General features: G+C 25.9%; 1 long non-coding RNA gene across 1 annotated transcript in view; it reads right to left on the reverse strand.

Moving 5' to 3' along the window:
- The window catches only part of LOC139424846 (uncharacterized), a 95,760-nt gene that overhangs the window by 67,509 nt on the left and 5,262 nt on the right, over window positions 1–22,989 (reverse strand). Inside the window, exon 2 of the long non-coding RNA XR_011638398.1 lies at window positions 20,852–20,960. This is a non-coding gene — a long non-coding RNA (uncharacterized lncRNA). The remainder of the gene's footprint in view (window positions 1–20,851; window positions 20,961–22,989) is intronic.

The raw sequence follows: 22,989 nt of genomic DNA on the forward strand, positions 1-22,989 counted from the left end.
AAAATATATACCACACTTAATAAATAATCAATCCCATTTAATAATTTTTTAAATTTTTTTCCGGTAGCTTGTTTTGGTTTTTCACAAGCTCTTCATAAAATTTCAGTTGAAGCGAGAACATACAGAGAAAAAAAAAATCCATTTAGCGTCATTTCTTTAGGCTTCATGAAGTGTTTTGGAGCTTCCGTAATTTTAAGTGGAATAAATTTAGTTTCTTAGTATTCAGAAATGACAAAAGCATCGCCAAACTTTTTATTTCTTGCTTCCTCAAACATATACAATCTGCAATAATGGATGCCAAATTACCCGGTATCTTTTCACGAAGTTCGGTATTTGCGATAATTACCATAACTTGCCCCAAAAGAACTGTGACCTTTATCCATTATTCAGTACTGGAAGACCTACTTATGAACCTATCAGAAAACCAATAAGAAAGTAGCAAAATAGCTGAATATAAATTAAAGCCAAATTCACTTCGACAATTTTCTCTTAAATCTAACAGTTTAGGCTGTTAGTAAATCTATTAAAGCCAATGCATATGGCATAATTAACTTTTCACCCACCGTCAACAAACAGGCACACATCTGAAGCAGTAGCAGAGGTATGTTGCCCCAAACCCTTGGTTTGCTCAAAAACAGGGGGGGGGGAGAAATGAGGCCCACATGGAATTCCATGGAGTAAGGTGACAAATGAATACTTCTTTCTTTGCTTATGAGACCTGGAGACCTAGGGGGTAAGCCAGAAAAGCCACCTGTCACAAAACTATCAGGTACCCTACATTTTGCTGACAGCAGAGTCAGATATCCCCATGTCTTTTCAATTTAATTATTTCTTTTTAAACTTTACTGTCATAGTGAACTATATAGTTGTAAAAGTGAAAAGGGGCGTTTTAAAATACATACAATAGAATATACAGAAGGTATCTTCGAAGCCTTCCTTAAAGAAAGTCAATGCGTAAAGTAGCGAAACTAAACCCATATTTCATCTCGACAGACAACAAAGACTAAACACTTTCCACTAAGAGTGAAACGTTTAGCAAACAAAAAGATCCAGTGATTATATCGAAGTTGAGGATTTATAGCGTTTAGCTCCGTTAAACCCGATTTCAGCGCTCTTTTCTTTTCCTCGAGTCAATTTAGCACGTCAAGAAGGCGGGAAAAGATGCGTAGGTGTAGAAAGACATGTTGTTATCTTATTTATTCGCTGGAAATGAATTCTTAGCGATATTTATGCTTACTTTTTTACTCCTTATGCAGATAATGAAAATTATAGTTAAAAAAATTGAGGCGATTTCGGCTTTTTCTGCTTTTTTTGCTAAAAATATGTAAATACATTCGGACTTCTATTTAACGAACTTTCATTTTGCGTATTTCTCTATTTTGCGATTTTTTTCGAGGAACCAAGAGCATTCTGTAAATTTCTTCATAAATAACTTCCAAATAGCGAAGTGAATTAACGAACTTTTCTTTGAGATCCACTTTCCCTACGTCCCAAAATATTTTGGAACAATTCAAAGTTTTTAACGCATTTCAAGGGGGGGGGGATGACCTTGAATTGATTTTCGAAGCCACTTAACTTTTAAAGAAAGCAGTAAAATCCTTTTTCCTTTTTATCTGCATTTCAACGAAAACCTCAGACAAAATTAACGGATTTCATCAGTAGAAATTAAACTTAAGAACGCGTGTAGTAATGCATGTTTGAATTTACTTTTATATTAAACTTTACTTTTATACAGATTTCTTTCATGGTTGAGATTTATAAAACAAATAGTAGTATTTCTATTTTAATTAGTGTATCAATTGCTATTTTAATAATGTCTAGTGTTTATGACTTTAAGACATGTTTTGTGTATTAAGTATTTCAAAAGGTGATTTTCTATTTAATGAATTTTCAATATAACGAAATTATTATCGGGATTTTCCAATTTCGTTAAATGGAGGTCCGAGTACATTAGCACAAAACTAGTAGATATGAGTGAGTAAGAAACGCTTTCAGAAATGATTGGATAAAAACTTATCCCACTAATTTTTAGTAAATATAAACAGTCACTAATAGAGATTAATTTTATTTCAGTAATTTAAAACCTATGTATGTGGAAATCAATTGTATTTATTCAGATTTATGAGAAAATCTACTATGGGAACACTCAAGAAAAAAAATTATCTTCATTGTGATTGAATTCAGATAAACAGAAATAAGCTTTAACAGATTATTTTTGGCTGTTTTCAGTAGAATTTTGGAAAATTGCACTAAATTATGTTATCGCAGAAAACATTAGTATTAATTAAATAGTAATTTTCGTATTTCTAGTATTAATATAATAAGATTCGATGATTAAAAAGAATTAAAAAAACTTTTTATATTATTAAAAATTCTTTACTTAATCTATAATATTATCTATTCTATAATATATATTATCGTAAAAAATCATTTGCCTGTTTAATTTTGAGCAATAATAGTTATTTTTATTCCAAATCTAATGATTCAAATTTACTTTTGATGCTTCTAAAATTAAGCAGCATACTGTAATTCATTTATTAAACTCAAAAAAATGAATAACTCAGAAAAACAAGAATTTTTATTAAAATTCTGAGTCTCTGAAACTATTGGGAAAAAATGTATCAATAAATGACTGTGAAATTGCTGATTTGCAAGAATAAAGTTGCAAAACATTTTTTTTAAAAGAAAAATAAGCTTCTGGAATCAGTTTATTGAATTTTAATAGACAAATTATTTTGTTTTTCAAACATTTCGTATAAATTTCTTTTTCTTTCTACAATTATTGATCTTCACTATATCATTAGTGGCCAAAGTGCAGATAATGATATAGTGAAAAAAAAAGTATTTTCCCTTTTCAGTTTTGTAGTTGAAATAAATGATTTTGAAAATTATGTGCATACAATCTATTCGCATAGATTCAAATCGAACTATTAAAATGCACCTAAAAACTTATAAAATTTTAAAAACCATTACTAAAACTGAGTGACGTAAAAAAAGTTTTTTCTTATACCAATTGATATGACAAACTAAATTGATTGCTGCAAATATACTAATCGGTAGAAATTAAATTGCCTTCATTGAATTTTTTTCAGCTAATCTCTGCACGACTTTTTTTTTCAATGGAAGCTGCATTAATAATATTATTATTATTATTACGAAGCTGCCAACAACTACGGATTGACTATAGTATTTCATATTTAATGTGGTAATGAATCTTATGATTTTTTTTTAAATTATTGGATTTATAAATTTCATTTAATGAGATTTTGACTACCACTAAATGCAAATCAATCAATCTTACAAATGAGAGCAAGAAACCAAAACGAGTGTAAGCCATAGCAATTGTAAAAAGTTAATTTTTTCTATAATTGCACTTCAGTTAATATATCACTACCACTTGGGAAATACTTCCACAGAAAGTATAAAAGTTGACAGGTCTGATAGTATTATTATTATCACTATTTTTACTATCATCATTATTATTATCATAAATTTTAAAATCAAATTCAGATTTTTTACAAATATAGAAAAATTACAAGAACGAAATAACTCACCATGCTCTAAAGTGTGCAAAACGCATGTAGTACCGATGCTTAATTAAGTAAAACTCACAACAGTTACAAAATTCAGAAAATGCAAACATTATTTTTTTGAAGAAAAAAAAAATTAGGCCTCCGATAGTTGCTCCTAAATCCTTGGCTGCGCTTGGAGAAAATGAGAAAAGTCTGTCTTTCGTCTGCGAGAGTGTTTATAAATTTAATTATCTAGGTCGTTGGATTCGTAAGAAGTGTACAAAAAAAATGAAAAGAACTGAAGATCTTGAAGAGAAAATAAGAAAACGACGGCACACGAATTAAAACATTCGAACGGAATCTAAAAAAAAAATTAACTCCCTCAAAGAAACAGTTATAATAAATGATGTCTTAAACCAACCCTAGAGGGTAAAAATTTAGCCCCTTTCCTCTAGAAGCATCAGATAATTAATCCTATGCGTTCTTTGTTCTAAGAAAAGTAAGGGTTATACGGAATTATAATTTACCGAAAGATGTTTAATGGTTTTTCTTCGCAAAGTTTGAAGGTACTCTAGCTAGTCTTCATTTTATAACCCCCGCACCCTCTTGATTTTTCTTTCTTCTTCATCCCAAAGGTGACAAGTTGCCGATAAGATGGATTGTTAGTTAGTTGATGAAGAACACAAGAAAAACATGATAAATAATAGTGGAAGCGGCACTGTTCTTAAAGTAATGCGTAGAAAAAATTCTAAAATGATTTCAGGCTACTCCACTGATTATCGAGTTTGATAATAAAATATCGAGAATTTGTTGATAATCATCTAATGTCAAGTCGAGAAATTTTTTGGAATATAAAGTAGGGCGACCGTGGGTTGATCTCTTTTCTAGTTTGTTGATTGCTTAAGTTACAAAAAATTTACATAAATACATGATTGGAAAATATTGAGCGTCTTCAACCAGATTATTGTACAAACCTGCTGCAGCCTTAATTTGATGCTAAGTTTAACTGTATCATCATAATTTGATACTATGGTTCAACTTCAATGGAAATGCCTCTATTACGGTTACAGTTACTTACGTTACTTTGTGGATCAATTTTTTACTGAGTGTGTAAGATAAAATTTGCTTAAAAGGCAATTCTCAAATATTTTTCTTCTTAAAAAAAATTTCTAATGTACATATATATATATATATACATTAAAGCTTTTAAGAAAATTATTGAGAGAAATTTTTATGAGCTTTTATCGAGATTAAAATTAACTTATTAAGGTCACAACGAATTTGCCCAATAATAAGCTTTATGGTACCAACAGTGAATAAATTTTTCTGATTGGGCAAAAGTACAAAATTGTCTCAAAAAGAATAATCCATTATTGATTATATTCCAAATCAGAGAATCATAGTAATTTTTTTAGAGTAATGTGTTCTCAGTTGAAATAAGAACAAATGCTGAATTGAAACAAACCAAGGAATTAATTTTTATGCATTAAATTTACTAGAAATACTTCTTAGAATAAACGTCAATGTCTTGCAGTAAGTCAAATTCCACATTCGATTTCAGGAAACGGAGTCAAATGCAGAACTCTTCCCCAGAATCAATTAAAAATGTATTCCATATTTAACAAAACCTTAAATATTTATTCAGAACAAAAGAAATCTAAATAAATCCAAGTTTGGATTTTCACCAATCGCGAAACATGCATATCTAGTGAAAGATAGATTAAACTTGATCCACTATTGTCCAAATCTTTCATACTGGGTCATTATTCTCAGCTAGTACTATTGCCTGTCTGCAACAACAGAATATTGATGTTGAAAAAATAGGCAAAGGACGCTAGGAATATTAATATTTTTTCAGATGATTGATGGAAAAAGTACAGATATTGGTGAATATGTACGAAGGGTACAAGTACTGTTCTTGGTTCTTATTTTTTTCAATATCTCATATGTTTTTTGATAAACGATGTCTTTCATCCTGCTACTGGATTTAGTTGATAAATTGATAAAGGATAACATGGGCGTATCTATAATTGTTTAGATATTTTTTAATCTTATTCAGCATTTATTGACAAAAGACAATAAATGAATTATTCAGAAACTCCTCAACAAGCTTTATTTTTTACGATATATATATTTTTATCAGTGTTTTATTTAACATGTTATTTTATTATTTAATTGTTTGCTGAATTATTTTAGCAAATGAAGAGCTAAATAAGCTTGTCTCAAGAAATTTTCATGTTTCAAAGCATATTTGCATTTAAATAAAATAAATTTCAGTTTTTATCTTAGTAAGGCTGTTTAAAAATCACATGAAATTGTGTTTAATTTATTGCATGAAGTTGCTACTATTCCCTAACATTGAATTTCATCGAAGTTAAGTGCAATTAAATTTGTTTAAAAAATGAATTGGAGGGCCAAATGCACACATAATTTATAAATAATCAAAAATTTTCAATGTGATTTCAATTTATTCCTTGTTTATTAAAAAAAATATTCATTGTTTCATATTACACCACAATCAATATTTACGCTTTTTGTGGAAGAATTTATCCAGTGGTTGCAAAAAAGCATTTATATAAACATATATATATACATAACATATATTTTTAAAAAAATTAGCCTTGTGCACGGAATATCACACAAGATTATTAAGCTATTTATATGAACTTTTGAATTTTTTACATTCTATTTTGATCTATCCATTCTATTTTGATTATACATTCTATTTTGAATTTATTTAACCGAAAGACTAACATTAAAGTTTAATGCTTGCTAACATTGAAAAAAATCCAAATTAATTACTTTAATTTCCAAACACCATGTTTCATTGAGCACTGAAATTCCAACTTAGAATAGATTTCAACATAGTTGTGATTATAGATTAGGATTAATTTTTAAAAATGTGTTTTGTTAACGGAAAAAAAAATATTTTCTTCCTCTATTTCTCAATTTTATTACTATTCTGAAGTTTTTATAGGTAAAAACGAATATAAAAATAGATAGATAACTATAGATAGATAGTAAGAATAGATAGATAGATATAAATATAGAATTAACAAAGATAAATTCTTAATAAAATTAAAATTAGACATTTTAGTGTTTTTTACATTCATAACACTTTTAAATTTATATAAAGCTGCAAAGTTAATTTCTATGCTTTAAATAAATATAAACGAAATATTTCCGCTTTTTTTAAATCAACTTGTCAGCTTAAATTAATTTCTATGAAGAGAAAATTAATAATTTTATTTTAAATTTGCTTGAGTAACTGTTTCAGTTGCAATGATACCATACATGCAAAAACTAATTTCTTAAAACGCATTGGTGATGACAGATGATCCATCTTCTATCTCCTAATTTCAAACTGCAGTTTAAATAAATGTAGCAAAATACACCCACATCCGGGCTTAGTCAGCTTTGAAAAGCTCCCTCAAATAGTTCTCATCACTAGGGTAGGTGGTTATTTATGATTTTCAGCACATCCCCCGATCCTTTTGCAAATTCAGATCATACGAAGATCTTTCCGAAGTTGCTAATTGCTCCAGATCATGTCCTAAAATAGTTCTCCTAACCATCTTTCCTCAGCGTTGGCTGACACGCGGAAATGGCGATCACCCTTTAGGTTGATTGATTTCAGCAATGTGTTGTTATCAGTTTGTCGTTCATAATTTTCCGCTAATGAGAACAGTATTTTCCGGTTTCAAAACCATTTTCGTCGCGGTCGTTTAGATCATAAAAGGGTGATGATACGACAAATTTACACGGCTTTAAAGAACACTACAAAGTACGGACTTGAAATAACTCTTTTATCCCGTGGGAAACAATTCATTTTTTAATATCGTAAGTTTTACATTTCTTATTAGCTTCCTGCTGGAATTGAAGGTCATATTGTTAGAAATTAATAAATTGGGATCTCTTAAATATTTCTAGAATTCTTGTTTATTTTGAGAATATGAATTGTGCACAGAGGAAAAAAATCTGGTATAATTACAGTACTGTATACCATTCCTTGTAAAAAAAAATTAATAAATAAGTAAATAAACATAGTTTTAAAACCAAAATATATGGTCTTTATAAACTATTGATTTGGTAATTTTTCTGTTCTTATTGTAACGATATACCGGAAATTTTAAATTTTATAATGATAGTTCTTATTGCAAAACATGTAGTAAAAAATACAAAACAGAAAAAGTGAATTTAACGGAATAAATGGTTTTTATGTATGCTTTACGAAATCATAATAAAATAACCAAATTTAGTCACATTTACCAAATTATATCATACATTATAAAACCATATTTTATTGTTAATTTTATCAATATTAATACCAAAGCGATTCGATAAAAATAACAGAGCTTTTTCGATGTTTATATAGTGTCAGAAACATGGTAATTTTACAATAATCTGAATTTAATAAATTTTCCTTTTTCTGAAACAATTTCTGACAGTAGTGAAAACAATTGTCACAAAATATTTAAAATTATCAAAATATTGACTATTCTCTTAATTTGTTTCTTTTTCTTCAGGGAAAAAAAACAGTAATAAGCAGAGTATACCAAAAGGGATATTTTTCTCAAACTAATTTATAGTACTGTTTTAGGTAGCTGCTTTACAAGTTCCCATAATTTTCTTTTGATAACAGATGACTTCTTGCTTACATAGAAATCGTGGTGTTTTTCCCCAAAAATGTTCATAAAAACACTCTTTTGAACAAATTGTTAAAGTATGCAGGAGAACTTCCTTAAAATCAAAGGCATGTTTAGTGACCTTTAAAACAATAATTATAGTGATAATAAAAGCAGTGACAAGCAGGGTTTTCCAGAACGGGCATTTTTCTCAAACTAAATCAGTGTTGTTTCCAGGTAAATACTATAATACACAAGTTTCTATAATTTTTCCCTGATAACATTGCAATACACAGAAATATCTTATTGCTTACACAGAAATCAATGTGTTTTTCTCCAAAATTGCTCATAAAAACACTTTTTTTAATAGTTTAAAACTGCTACTTTTATTGCTGCAAGCTCCTCCATTTAAAGATAAAATGAAGGAGTCCGTTAAATTTTAAAGCAGAATTTTTAAAATAAAACATAATTTATGACCTTAAAAGCAGTGAATATAATCTATTAAATAAATATGATGAAGAAAAAATATTCGACGAAATTATATCTAAAAAGTAGTAATACTCTTAGAAATTATAATAAATGCCGTAGAGAGATTCAATTCTTTTCTTTAATATTAAAAAAGTGATTGTCAAAAGATAACAAATGTTTAGAGACATCTAATTCTAAATTATTAGTGGCTTAAAACAATGTTGAGAGTAAAGGATACCAATTTATTTAATTTTTTTTAAAGGATTGAATATCCAGTTACAGCTATATTTGAACAGTGATATATAAAAAATATTATTACTTCATTAATTTTCCTGAGCTCATAATACTCATACTTTCTCTTTTTTAATCATGGGAACCGACTGCCCAGTTATTAAGTTTTAATTTTTGCAAATCTTGAACTCGACTTTGAAAGTTAGTATTTAATGTTCTTGCGAATAATCCCAGTTTTAAAATTGTATTGAAAAATTAGAAATCATTGCAGCTTCAATTATTCAATGTTCAATTGAATATCATAAAATTCAATGTAAAAAAACGTCTCATGCATTATTTTTTCATAATAATTTATCATTGATATTTTTAATGAATATTACGTTTCTTAATTCAAGTACATATAGAAAAACTATTGTATTACGTTTGAACTTTCACGTTGGACTTACTCTTTTTTCTAAAAGTAATGCATCGAAATAAAAATAAAATAGGTTTTGTAATAGCAGCATACAACTTTTAAAGTAAAAAATTGACTAAATAAAAAATAAATTATTTGACTTTACTATTTAATAACTAATATTAAAATTAATAAAATAAATACTTCTTAAAAAAAGTTAAAAAGTAAATTAATAAATCTTTGAATCGTATGCCGTAGATTGTTTTTTACAAACTTTAGCTGACAATCCCAATGCAAGAAATAGAGAAATGATTAATGATCATTCGAAATATGATCCTGCCATCTAGTGGAAGAAACGAAAAGGATCAAGATCAATTAACACCATTTGATACCAAAAATAAAACAAAGAATAATTGGTATTTTATTAATTGTTTACCATGAACTAGCAGCAAAAATTCTCCACGAGCTGAGATTCTTTCTATATTATAAACTTTTCTTTATTTCAAAATTTATTTCATTTTTTCTGATTTAGACACTTTCAGAAAATAGAAAATATAATCGAATTTCTGCAGATTTAAAAAAAAAAAAAATTCGATAAACATTTTGCTAATAACGTCAAAAACGAAAACTTAGAGAAAGTATCAAAAGTAGACATGTTTCAAACACTTCAATAATTTATGAATAAACAATTATTGGTTAAAAGTTTCATTTTTAAGTATTTATCAACTACAGAAAATAGTTTTTTGATGCTTGAAACCTAATTTATTTAAAAAAAATTTGTTATTATTTTTGTATACATAGGAATTTTTCACAATTATTATTAATTTTATTTATTTATTACTAAATACAGACCACTTTATCTTATAAATTATAACCCATACACGCCCATATTAATACCCCTTTTTAAAAAACCACACATGAAATTTAGAGAAATTGCAAAAAAGAAGAAACAAAAACATAAAAATACATTTTTTATAGTTACACAGTTACAAACATAATTTACCCACATTATATATTTCGAAAGCGGGTAATTCTGCTCAAAAATCAGGAGAAAATAATTTTTTTTCAACCAATTTTTTTTCATTTTAAAACTAGCGGCACAAAGATGTTCTAAGTCATGATATTTTACCTTTGAAATATTACTACTTCTACTGCAGTTCACTTATTCATTATTTTATGCATTATGATGATCATGCGGCATGTGAAAAAATTCAATGATTTAAATCTAATTTGTTAAAAACTTGATTTAAGAGTTCTTATTTTTATTGTTACATAAATACAAAAATAATTATATACATAATTTACACGCATTTTATATTGCAAAATAAGGCAATTCTATGCAGAAATTAGGAGGATATGATTTTTTTGCTACCTTTTTCCCCTTCTATAGCTAGTGAAGAAAAAAAAATCTATTTTAATTCATTATTTTTTGCTTTTAAATACCTACTGAAATTCTTTCAATCATTATTGTATGCATAATAGTGACATTGCGTCATTTTAAAAATTTTGAAGTGCATTTATACTTTCATCCGAAATTCTCTCATTCTTTAACCAAATTCTAAACTACTTTACTAATTTATTTCTCTTTGTTAAATTCTAAAAGTTTTAAATATTATGTATATATATCAATGTAACTAAAATCAGTATAGTATAGTATATGTATACTATACTATACTATACTGATTTAGTATATATATACCCTACTATACTGATTTTAGTTCTCCGTGACGAAAAGTGAAACGTGCCTGCTTTAACAATTATTTAGACTCATTATTTAGACCGATCATTATGTTTAGAGAGTAAGCTAATTAATTAAAACGTTCCTTTTTAACCTTTCACATATAAAATAATGGCTTCTTAAAATTCAAAAAGCAATTTAAAATCATTAAAAACGGGATGGTAAATGATAAGGTAATTTTAATATAATATTTGTCAGGAAAACGCCTTAAATTTTAGAATAATAACCTTGACCTCTCAATGAAATTATAATAAAAGCTTAAACACCATTAGAAAGGTTTGCTTATTGGTTAAACACATAAGAATGAAAGGGTGATGATTAATTGTAAAAACAAGAGAATTTTAGTCTTATAATTGATGGCTTTTGAATGAAAGTCGTTAAAGTAAAAAATTATGTAGATTTTTCACGCTCCCTTCTATTTTGAAAGCAACAAAAAAAGAAATGTCTTTTGTGTAGAGCTAAAGTAAGGAGTAAATTATTCATGGCTCTGAATACAAATTAATTTTAAAAAAATCTTTTACAATAGATTATGTTTTAATAACTTCAAAAGAGAAGAAAAAAATCTAGCGGGAATCGCACATTTATTTTTCTACACAAAAAATGCATCTTGGAGAGAATCCAGATAAATGCGTAATGCTCAAAAATTTAGCAAAAAATTTAAAATAGTTAGAGATATTTCAGAAGAAACTCTTAAATACTAAAAATAGGTATTTTCACTGTTTTCGATTATGCTTGGCTTGAATATTTTTAACATTAAAAATTATTTTTGATTTCAAAGGAAAAAGAAATCATTACAAATTTTGCGTATATATACAATTTCTATAGTACGTTAGACTACAGCTAAATTGGTCACAAATGTTTTTGAATTTCATTAAATAAATAAGATTAAAAGTTAAAAAATAGTTTAATTAAATATTTGTCTTTAAAATTTCACTTTATCTTACTTCATTTTATGGTACCAACTTTGAAAATATTAAGACACAAAATGTTTTTTTAAAATCAAAATATTCAATGTGTGATTTATAATCAATAAATCCCTTTATTATGCAGCAAGTTACAGATTTATAGATAAAAACAATTATAAGTTAATTAAGATACCATTTTTATTATAATTGATTTTACTAAATATATTCTTTAAATACAATCGATTTTTATAAAGTGTAAAGGAATTTTTTTTTAAATTAAAAGCACGCTTTATTAGATGTCACTGACTTATGACAATAATGTTTTTTTTTTCGCTGTATACTCTTTAACTGACTATTCCACAAACATCAACTAATTCAATGTGTCATGATGATTGTTTCTCAAAAAACATCACCTAATTATATGAAAAAATTCAAAGTTCTCATTACTTTTAAATTATAAAAGGATACAATGATAAAAACAGCTTAATTTGATTTCCAAATTCCCCATAACATTAACTTTATATATGTACCTAAGAAATTCCATGAAGTTTGTTAATTTTGATTACACGTTAAGGAAATAAGGGCATTTTGGAAAGGACTTTCAAGGATTCAATTCGTCAAGATGATTGTTTCTTAAAAATTATCACCTATTCTTAGGAAAAAAATTCAAAAAACTCTTTACTTCTACGTTATAGAGGATACGATGATACAAACAGCTTAATTTGGTTTCCAAAATGCCCCAAAACATTAATTTTATTTATGTACCTAAGAAATCCCATAAAGTTTATTATTTTTGTTTCTACGTTTATAAGTTTAAGATATTTAAAAATATTTTTGTCTCAATACATTGATCCAAAAAGTATTCGACCCATACCAATGATAACAAAAATTGCACTTAAATACCACAGCAAGATGTACTTTAACCCTATATGTTAATAAATAAATAAATAAATGCTTTTATAAAAAATTTTAAGCAAAATCACCCACTCACCAAAGCCTAAGAGATAAAGCTTCTATGTATTCTTTTTACAGTGAGTACGACATTTTCTGAATCACGATATTTTCTCTTTGCTATGAATAAGTAAATATCGCAGCTTGTTATATTTATACGTCCCCTCACTGCCTTCCGGTATTTTGCTATTATAAATCACTTGGCACGTTTCGCCCTGGCATTAGAAAGAGAGATTCTCTTTGAATCTCTCGGCATTTAATAACATACCTTTGTTTTGAGAATAAAGAATTAAATTCATATATGAGCTGGGAGCGTTTTATTAATTAACCTAGTACGAATTGTGGTTTTATAACAAGGAGATAGGCGAGAGAAATACATTACCAAATCATTTACGATAATATAATTGCCATACAAATGTATTTGCTAAATATTTTTAGATTTCCAAGGGATTTTAAAGTAGGTTAACAGGAAAATGAAGCATTTTCAAGCTTTATTAGCTTAACATATTTTCTTGATACTTGCTAACAGACTACGTTAATTAATTTTAACATTACGAAAGAAAGTAAAACTTTTTTTAAAAGCACTTTATGCAATTTAAAATAGCACAAAAAGCTGAACACGAAGTTTTAATATTATATCCTACTTGCTATGTAAGTAGTTCAGTTTAATTAAGTAATGTTTTGAAGTAACATAACCATTAATTGAATGAAGCTTTTTTGTGTCGAAAGTATGTGAAGGAATTCAGCACTCAACATATCAACATTTACATACATACATATATACATACTNTATATATATATATATATAGTCTCTTAATTTTAAACAATAACGCCTCAAAATTTGTCTTCATTATAAATCGTAGAAAACACGTTTTTCAAATTATTAATTCAATCATGATATTAAAAAAACATTTGCTGCTTTACTGATTTTATCGTTCAAATATAATTTTTGAAGAAAAATTATTTATTCATAATTAATGATAAATCCTTTAAACGAAACAATTGTTTCAGAAACTGATTTACCTAATCGATTGACTCAACAAAGCAAAATATCGAGAAAATAATTAAATACAATTTATTTTATTTATGAAATTTTCATTTAGTGTTTATTTTATTCAGATGTCAATATTTTTTATGAGTGAAGTATTCTGGGGTTTCTCAATGCTTAGGTTCACTATTTTCCTACATTATAATTTTTTTTCCATACATCTCACCTGAGCATTAAGGAGAGATATTATTAGTTTAAATTCAAACAAAGTTTTTCCTATGTTCTCAATATTATTATTTTTTCCTTCGCTCAAAATATGTTGAACGCATGTATGAGAATTTAAAATACGCATAAACATATCTTGTGTCTCCATTTTCGTATTTTTATTTCAATTTGAAAGAGAAAAAAATAAAACTTTGGCCATTTATCTCGACTTACCCTACAATAAATATCTTTATATATATAAATTTAATTGAAGAGATTGGAAATAAACAGAGTATTTGAATGATTTTTAAATGTAAGACGAGGGATTTTTGAATTTAAAATACAAGTAAACTATGACGCAATAATAAATAGTAAACTCTTAATATCAAAAGGCAGCCTAATGACAGGAAAAATTCTAAGTATATTAAATTTAAAAGTAAATAAATTATCTATTCCATTGTTTATTCATATATTTGATGAATATTTTTATTGTTATGCTTTTCTGAACGGCAAATAATAATTTTCTTTTCATTGGAGATTTCTTTCAATATTAATTCCAATTATCTTAATCAAATGACATATTTAAGAATTACAACAGTTCTCAAATATTACCCTCCACTATTATATATATTGCCCAATTGGCATTAAAGGCTGTAATCAAAAGCACATTACAAAATTGTTGAGAAAAGCGATCCATTTTTTCAACCATTCGGAGAGATCAATTAAAGCAATCATTTACGTTGAATTATTTAATACGGAAGTAGTACAGTACTTTCATTTTGTCTCTAATATATGGAACTTTGTATCATTTTTAGAATGGAGGTCAGACAGCGCATTAATAAATGTTTAATATCAGTTATATATTGATTTCGACTGAAGTGGAGTATTATAAGTATTCTTCTTAGCTCTCTTGATTTTTTCTTAAAAATTAATACAAAGAAAATACATCCATAATTTACTGTCATATAAAAATTCATAAATGTAGGGTGAATGAAAAAACGAGATACAAAGATAAAGGAAATATTCAAAAAATTTAAAACAATAAAAATGAAAAAATTTAATTGTTTATGCGCATTTTTTGTAATCAAAATATAATATTTAAATATAACTTAATAGTTGTTAATAAAAAATAGATGTAATTTTCTGAATGACATTTGATGTAATTTTTACAGCACCAGTACAGTAACGATAAATGAAAACACTTTTTGCTGTGAAATCGGTTGTTTTTTGTCGTGCATAAGATAACCAATCGAAGCGTTTGCTGTAATATTCCCTACACTTTGTGAAAGTTGCATTAATGCGCACTATTTTCAAAACAGCAACTTAATTGTAAATTTACAATAGTTTGCTGTAATATTCAAAACATCAACTGTAATTTTACAGCTCCTGATGGCAATCACGGTGCCAGCAACTTCTGCTCTAAAATACAAATGATTTTTTTATAATGTACAATTGTGCAACAAATTCAAATTATTTACTTCACTCACTTTAAACATGTAAATTTATCAAATTTAAAACCGGTCGAAACAGGTCTTAAAACTTAGTATACAGTCATTAATGTGACACATGAAAGTAACCTAGATAAAGACAAAACCATTCTTCAGAAAGTATTTCGCTCCATAGACTCTGTTTTAAGACATGTATTTTAAGTATAAGAGAAAGCACTTACCTTTGATGTGAATGAAAATGAACAATAAAAGATTTCTACATGTTAGTTCTACAAATAATAGTATACTTACCCTCGCATTTTAATCATAATCATATTCTTCATTTATACTTTTACATTTTATGTAAGTGTGTCTAAAGAGCAAGAGGAAACAAAAAGAAAGGAAAAGGATATTTTTAAGAGTTCATATCTAAGAAAATATTAAAATAGAAACATTTTTTCATACTGTTTGTAGAGATATAAAAACGTAAAGAGTTAAAGTACAATTTGTTAATAATCAGTAAATCCGCAATAGGAATTTATTTTTGCTTTCATTACGAATAAGTCATCCATTTTAAATGGAATCGAACACAAAAAAATTATGTGAAATAAAGATCCGAAATATATGCTTTAATTTGCTTATTCTTTTGAAGAAAAAAGAATAAAACAAAATAAATGTGTATGAAAACTGAAACATTTGTTGTCTAAATTTTCTGTCAATAGAGGGCAGCACCATTGTAAATTTACACTTTAAGCCTGTTAGGGATTCCAATCCGTAGTTTGATGCCAATAAAATCATTGTTTGCTTATACCATCAGATAGTAAGACGTAAATAATGGTTTTAACATAAGATAATTCATATTCGTTTTATGACCAATGAATAAGAAAGATTAAATTCATATGTTTTTTATTTAAAATTTTGAAATTTGAATGTTTGATGCAAATTATGATCATTAGACAGTTAGAATTTCTTTCTACTTTAATCCAAACTGAAAAAAATTAACTATAAAAATAAAATTAATAATAAAAAAAAGTATATCAAAGAACATTCATCCAAAAAATTTTCTCAACTTGCTCTAGTTAGTAATTTCAATTTTATTATTTATTTTAAATTGCTAACAAAATGTACAATGTACTTCTTTGATGTTTGGCAGTACACAAAATTTCAGTACTCAGTAAACATTAAAAGAATTTAAAAATAAAAAATTATACTACAGTAATTAATTCAGATTTCTATAATTAGAATTGTTAGTTTGAAAATTAATAGTAATTAATTAATAGTAAAATTAATAGTGATATTTATATTTTGTGCATACACGTAAAAAATATTGACAAGTTTTAAAGCAAATTTAAATAAATATTGACAAATGTTTAAATAAGCAAATATTTAAGTTTCAGGAGTTTAATGGAGGGGAAAATTGGGCAATGCAATGGATAATAAATGTATTTAAATCTTTAGTTTGAATATGCAATTTTAAATTTTTTGCTGACTTTTCAGCTTCTTAGTATTTATAAAAAAATTTGTTGGTATAAATAAGTACTATAAATATTTAGGTTTAATGAATTTATCTTAACATTAAACTTAAATATTAATATAACTAGTTTCAAAACCATATTATTGAAGTACACTATTAATATTTACATTTTTTTAGAAGCAATTTACAAAAGCTCTATTGGAAATGCAAAGGAATAACTACGTAATGCACAGACCATTCAATTCATTTTATAGTAATAGATGAAGAAAGAATTGTTTTATCTGGTAAATCAATAATTGTCTTATCAGAAGAAGCAAGAATTATGTTAAGAATGAAGCATTTTTTTTTTCTTCGGAAAAGCAACAATTGTCTTTACAAGTGAGGTAAGAGTTGCAAAAAAATTCTTCTTCTTTTTTTCAAATTACAGGTGAAAGTAATAGGAAGAAAAGATAGGTTTATAGTTTTTTTTTAAAAAAAACAACAATTTATAATGCTTTCAAAACAAATGTATAAACTAACTGAGTTCATGTTATTTATTAAGAAATATTAAGACATGATGTGATAAATCTTTTAAGGAAATAGAATGACACAAAACTCAAAAAGCTTGAAATTTAAAATCAGAAGTACATTACAATTAAGAAGAAAACCATCAGCTTAGAGCATCAGAAAATTATATTCGCAACATTCAACACCTTAACACAAAGAAGAAAAGGGAATACAGAAAACAATTCTGAAGACTGAAATTTTTTTCTATTTACTTATGTTAACTACATGCATTTATTACATGTCATTTTGAAATTAAAATTGATTTTATCTGATTATAATTAATACATAAATTTAAATAAAATATCAATTTTAATTAGTTAATTTTTCTTGCAATATAATTAACATAATATAATTAGTTAACAAATATAATTAATTAAATTAGTTTTTACTTACAGCTATACAGAAAGAAAAAAAAAAGTGACTATGGAAAAGCGACTTATGAAACCTATAAAAAATTTTTATTTACTTGTGTTAGCTACACGTTACTAATACATTTTGAATTTAAAATCGAATTTATCTTATTGTGATTAATACATAAATGTAAATAAAAAACATCTATTTAAATTTCCTAATTTTTCTAGATTAGCAAATTAAAACCGAGCCATAGTCGAATTTTGCAACAAAACAACAAATTAGATATTATAGAGAAGGAAAAAAATAGATTATATATAGCACAGATTGTTTCAAATACAGCTACAAAGAGCGGAAGCTTGTTACGAAACTTGCAAAAAATGTGCACTAGATCATAGATGTATGGTTTCAACAACAGGTGAATTTGTTAATCATAAAATTTAAAATTCTTGTAAAAATCTCTAAAAGTATTTAAATTTAGTTCAAAGTAGGTTTTAACACTAAGTGCAAACATTGTTCAAAATACAAATCATGCATTAAATTATAAGTTCTGTATAGCTTTTCCAAAAGTATGCATGATAATACGAAAAGAATATATTCATTTCACATCATAAGAATTGAACATTTTTATGAGATACATTGGTTTTTAATGTGTAGTAATAGTAGTAATGTGCTATACTTTAAAAGAAGAAAAGGTAAAGGAATATTCATGAAATATAAGAGCAGAAAAAAAATCACATTATGATATAATAAATTAAAATAAAACATCTTCATTATTAAAACTAATAAAATAATTCAGCAGTTCTAAAGTTAAGACTCTAGTGAGGCTAATAAATGTGATTAATAAGATAGTAGGTAAAGATGACTATTAGTTCAGAAATCAATATACCTAAAAGAATTTTTTCCCCATCATTTCTGACTTAACTCCTTGGTGTTTTAGGGAAATGCAATATTAAACTTTATCCTTTTTTAAAAGGTTGTATTCAATTTTATATACTTGATGTAATGTTTTAAAATTCATGATTTAAATCTTTGATAAGTAATATTTTTACTCTTGCTGATTGTTGAAGCAATTTAGTAAGTCTTTGCTCTCATGTAATTCCTGAGATTTTCTTAATTTTTTTTTTTTTAATTTTTGATATTAAACTTATGGTTGAGTACTTTAAAGATGAGATATTGAAACTCTAATAAGGCACTTGATTTTTAGAGTTTTTCTTTTTTTTTCTTCATCAACATGAGAATATGGTATTATTTTTGAGGTAGTTAAAGGTAGAACTAATGTGCTTAAATTATTATTATTGTTATTATCTTCAAAACATTAAAAAAAAAAAAAAAAAAAAAAAAAAAAAAAAAAAAAAAAAANAAAAAAAAAAAAAAAACTAGTGACACAATACTAGCAACATATTTTGCATTTAATTTTATTTTATTTTTTGATAAAATGTTTAAAAGATTGATTTGAAATGTTTACCATGCATATGTTGTGTGTTCATTTCTTCAGTTAGCATAAAGTGGATCTTTTCTGTTATTTTGCTGACTTTATGTTATATTTATTTATTTTTATTAATTTTTTTACTTTTAAATTATTTTTTTTTTATTTATTTATTTTTTTTTTTGTTTTCTGACCAGCCATTAAGATTAAAATTTTGCATTGAAAATTCATAAAAAGGATGATAAAAAAGATAATGAATAATTTCCAGGGAAAGTGTGATTCATTATTTACATTTAAAACATTCAGTTTAGATGAACAATAAATAAAAATCAGTCCCAATATTAAAGGGAAAAATTAAAAATCTTAAGCCTTTTTCCAGTTTAGGTTTAAAATAAATATTTAAATATTTATTATTTTTATTTTATTTTACTTATTTATTATTATTATTATTATATTTTTTAGGAATGAAGGATTACATATTATATAAGGAATATATATTAGAAATATACTTATTTAAAAACTTGAAAATTTGTTAACAATATTATCCTCCTTGACAAACATGTTATACTGATAGTACTGCATTGTGATATACACATATTAAACTTTGTTCATAACCAAACGAATCACAATTTTACAGTGAGTTAATGATGAAATATCAAAATAAAAAGCAATGTAAGAAGCGCAGATAATAATATAACTATTTAATGCCTTGAACAAGCAATATTCCCAAAACTGAAATAAGGAAGAAAATTATTCTTGTTCGATACCTTAAACAAGCATTATATTCAATATTGAGAAAACAAAAAGTTGTTCAAGAGCTTTGGTTCTGATGATTTATGTTCTTTTAATTATTGCATACTTTATTGCTTTTTATCAGCTTTTTACTCTGCTTTCTGTTTTTTTACGATCCCATATATCTCTAATCATTGCAAAGATTTAATTACTAATTCAAAGGTAAGACACTTCTTTTAAATAAAAAAATTTACAAGCTGTTAAAAACTTTTTTGTAAAATAATGCTGTGAATAGTAACTTTTATGAATTTTCAGAACAAGTATGCTTTTTTCATTTAATTTTTTCATTAATTCATATAAATATACGAAAATTATAAACTTTTAATCAATTGATTTTTTTTTAAAATTTAGATATATAAATTTTAAAATAAGTTTATTTATTATATTTTTTGTTTAGTTTAATGACTGGTATATAAGCAATGCTAATCATTTAAAACCACATTTTAAAAAGTTTTAAAAAAAGATAAAGAGTAGCAAAAGGAAAATGCCTCCAAATCTGAAGTCGTAGAAATAAAGACTCGAAATTATTTCAAAATTAACATAACTCATTTATATTTTAAGAAATGCATGATTTGGAAACAAAAATTACCTAAATATTCGGTTTCATAAATAAGAATATTCTTTCTCGAATTGTTTAAATAAAATTTCTTTTCATACTTAATTCAATAATCAACATTTAATATTATTCAATCAAAAAGCATCTAATATGTATTGTGCAGAAATTAATTTTACCAAGGTGATGGACGAAAAATATTTGTAAAATCCAGAGAAGCAAAAAGAGTAAAACATGCTGAATTGAAAAGAAATAAAACTTACCATCACTTTCACATTTTCATCATCATTGAGGTGATCTTCAAAGCAATAAAGGTTTACTTGCCAATACTTCTTCCGATTCGTCGCAGAAAATGTCTCAGAAATTCTTTGTCTGATGCAACCAATAGAGAAAGAGACCATTATCAAAAATGTCTCGACAAGAAAAAAAAATGAACAAATTTTATCAATGAAAAAGCAATAAAAACCGGTAATAAAAAGTAATCAGAGCAGCATGCGCATAAAAATTAAATTCTGTTTATCCATAAATATTTTAGTATAGCATTTTATACTCAATTTCAATAATGTATTTAATAAGGCAGAAATTACATTGCGTGCCTAGTCATAATATCACAACACGTGCAAAGGGGGGTACGAGAAAAATCGGAAAACACTTTTGAAAGAGAAAAGTAGATGTATGTTGCCATTTAGAATTCTAGCAATCAATTCTGAGCCCTGCAAGTGGTTACCGTCTATTAAACAACGCCCCGGGACAAACGTTTCTTTTACCGGTATTACATTAACTGTAAAAAGAGAGTCAAAATTCAATCAAATATTGTATAGGTAGTTAAAATTTTTAATTATTTTCACTTGTTAATGCTTGTTTTTCTCTTTAATATTCAAAAGCTGAATAAAATATTTTACTAATAATAAAAGAGTTTTAGATTATTATTTTTTTGCCTTAGAGAAGCAATTTTTTTCTACATTTAAAAAAAACTCAGGATTAAATTACGATGTAAAGTATGAGTGAAGCATGCATAAAATTCATTTTTACAGCAAAATATTATGTTGTAGTTTTAATGTAATGTATATTTAATTAGAGTGATGCAGTGATTTGACAGTAATAATTACTGCAAAAATTAAGGTATATCAGATTTCTTACTCTGTCATCAGTTCCGATAAAAATGGATTCTACAGCAAAAAAGTATCGGCACTTTGTGCATTCTCCGAAAAATCCATTTTGCTGCAAAATACTTTTTTTTTTCACCGTAAAATATTATACTGTAATTTTTACAGTAATATTTATTTGATCAGAGTAATGCACTAATTTTATGGCAATTATTACTGCAAAAATTATGGTATATCAGGGTATTTTTATTAGGGTATTTTTATTATGTTTATTATGGTTAAAAATTATGGTATTTTTACTTTAAAATTTTATACTGTAATTCCTACAGTGATATTTATTTAATTAGAGTGATTCAGTAATTTTATAGTAACTAACTATAGTAGAAATTACGATATATCAGATATTCCGTAACATGATTCGGTAAAAAATGGATTTTAAGGTAAAATATCCAGGCAATCTGAGCGCCGGTACTTTTTACCGTAATTTGATCCCGAATTTTTTACAGTATACTTAAAAGAGAGTCTAATTTTAATTAAATATTATTACGAACACTTAAATTTTTAAGGAAATTCGAAATTCAATCTCACTTGTTAGTATGTATTTTTCTCCAAGATATTATTCAAAAGTTGAAAAATGTAGTTTTTATAGAATAAAACAGATTCAAAATTTTCTTTATTAATAAGATATTGAACTTTTTCTACCAAAAAGATATTTATATATTTTATGTGTGCCTAAGAACTTTAATTATACTCAATTTCGCTTGCTATTATGTGCTTTTTACTACGATATTATTCGAATGCTTAATAAAAAATTGCCATTGAAAAAATAAGTACAAATATAAATTATTATATTCTTTTAATATATTGAATTTTAAATATATATTTAAGGAAAAATGTGTTTTGTCTCACTTTAAAACAGTGATTTATACTCTTTAATTGAAACTCCAGAATGAAGAATTTCTGGTAGTTACACAATATATTATTAAAAGATGATAAAGCACCTAAGCAGTTATAATAAATTTTAAGGTTTAGGTTTAGGTTTATTTTCTTATCTTTAAGCTCTCAAGCAAAGGAATATGTATTCAAAGAAACTGTTTATGTTTATTGTACTTACAACAATTTGTGGGGGAAAAATACATATTTCGAAATAATTTTTGGAAAATGCTGAGAAATATTCCATTACATATATATCATCTATAGTATTACTACTGCTTATTATATATATATANTAATAATTATGATATTAAAAAGAATTCTCAATTATTAGCAAGCAAATGAATTTACGCATAGGAACA

Source organism: Parasteatoda tepidariorum, chromosome X2 (assembly GCF_043381705.1).
Source record: "Parasteatoda tepidariorum isolate YZ-2023 chromosome X2, CAS_Ptep_4.0, whole genome shotgun sequence".
In the NCBI taxonomy this organism is placed as follows: Eukaryota; Metazoa; Arthropoda; class Arachnida; order Araneae; family Theridiidae; genus Parasteatoda; species Parasteatoda tepidariorum.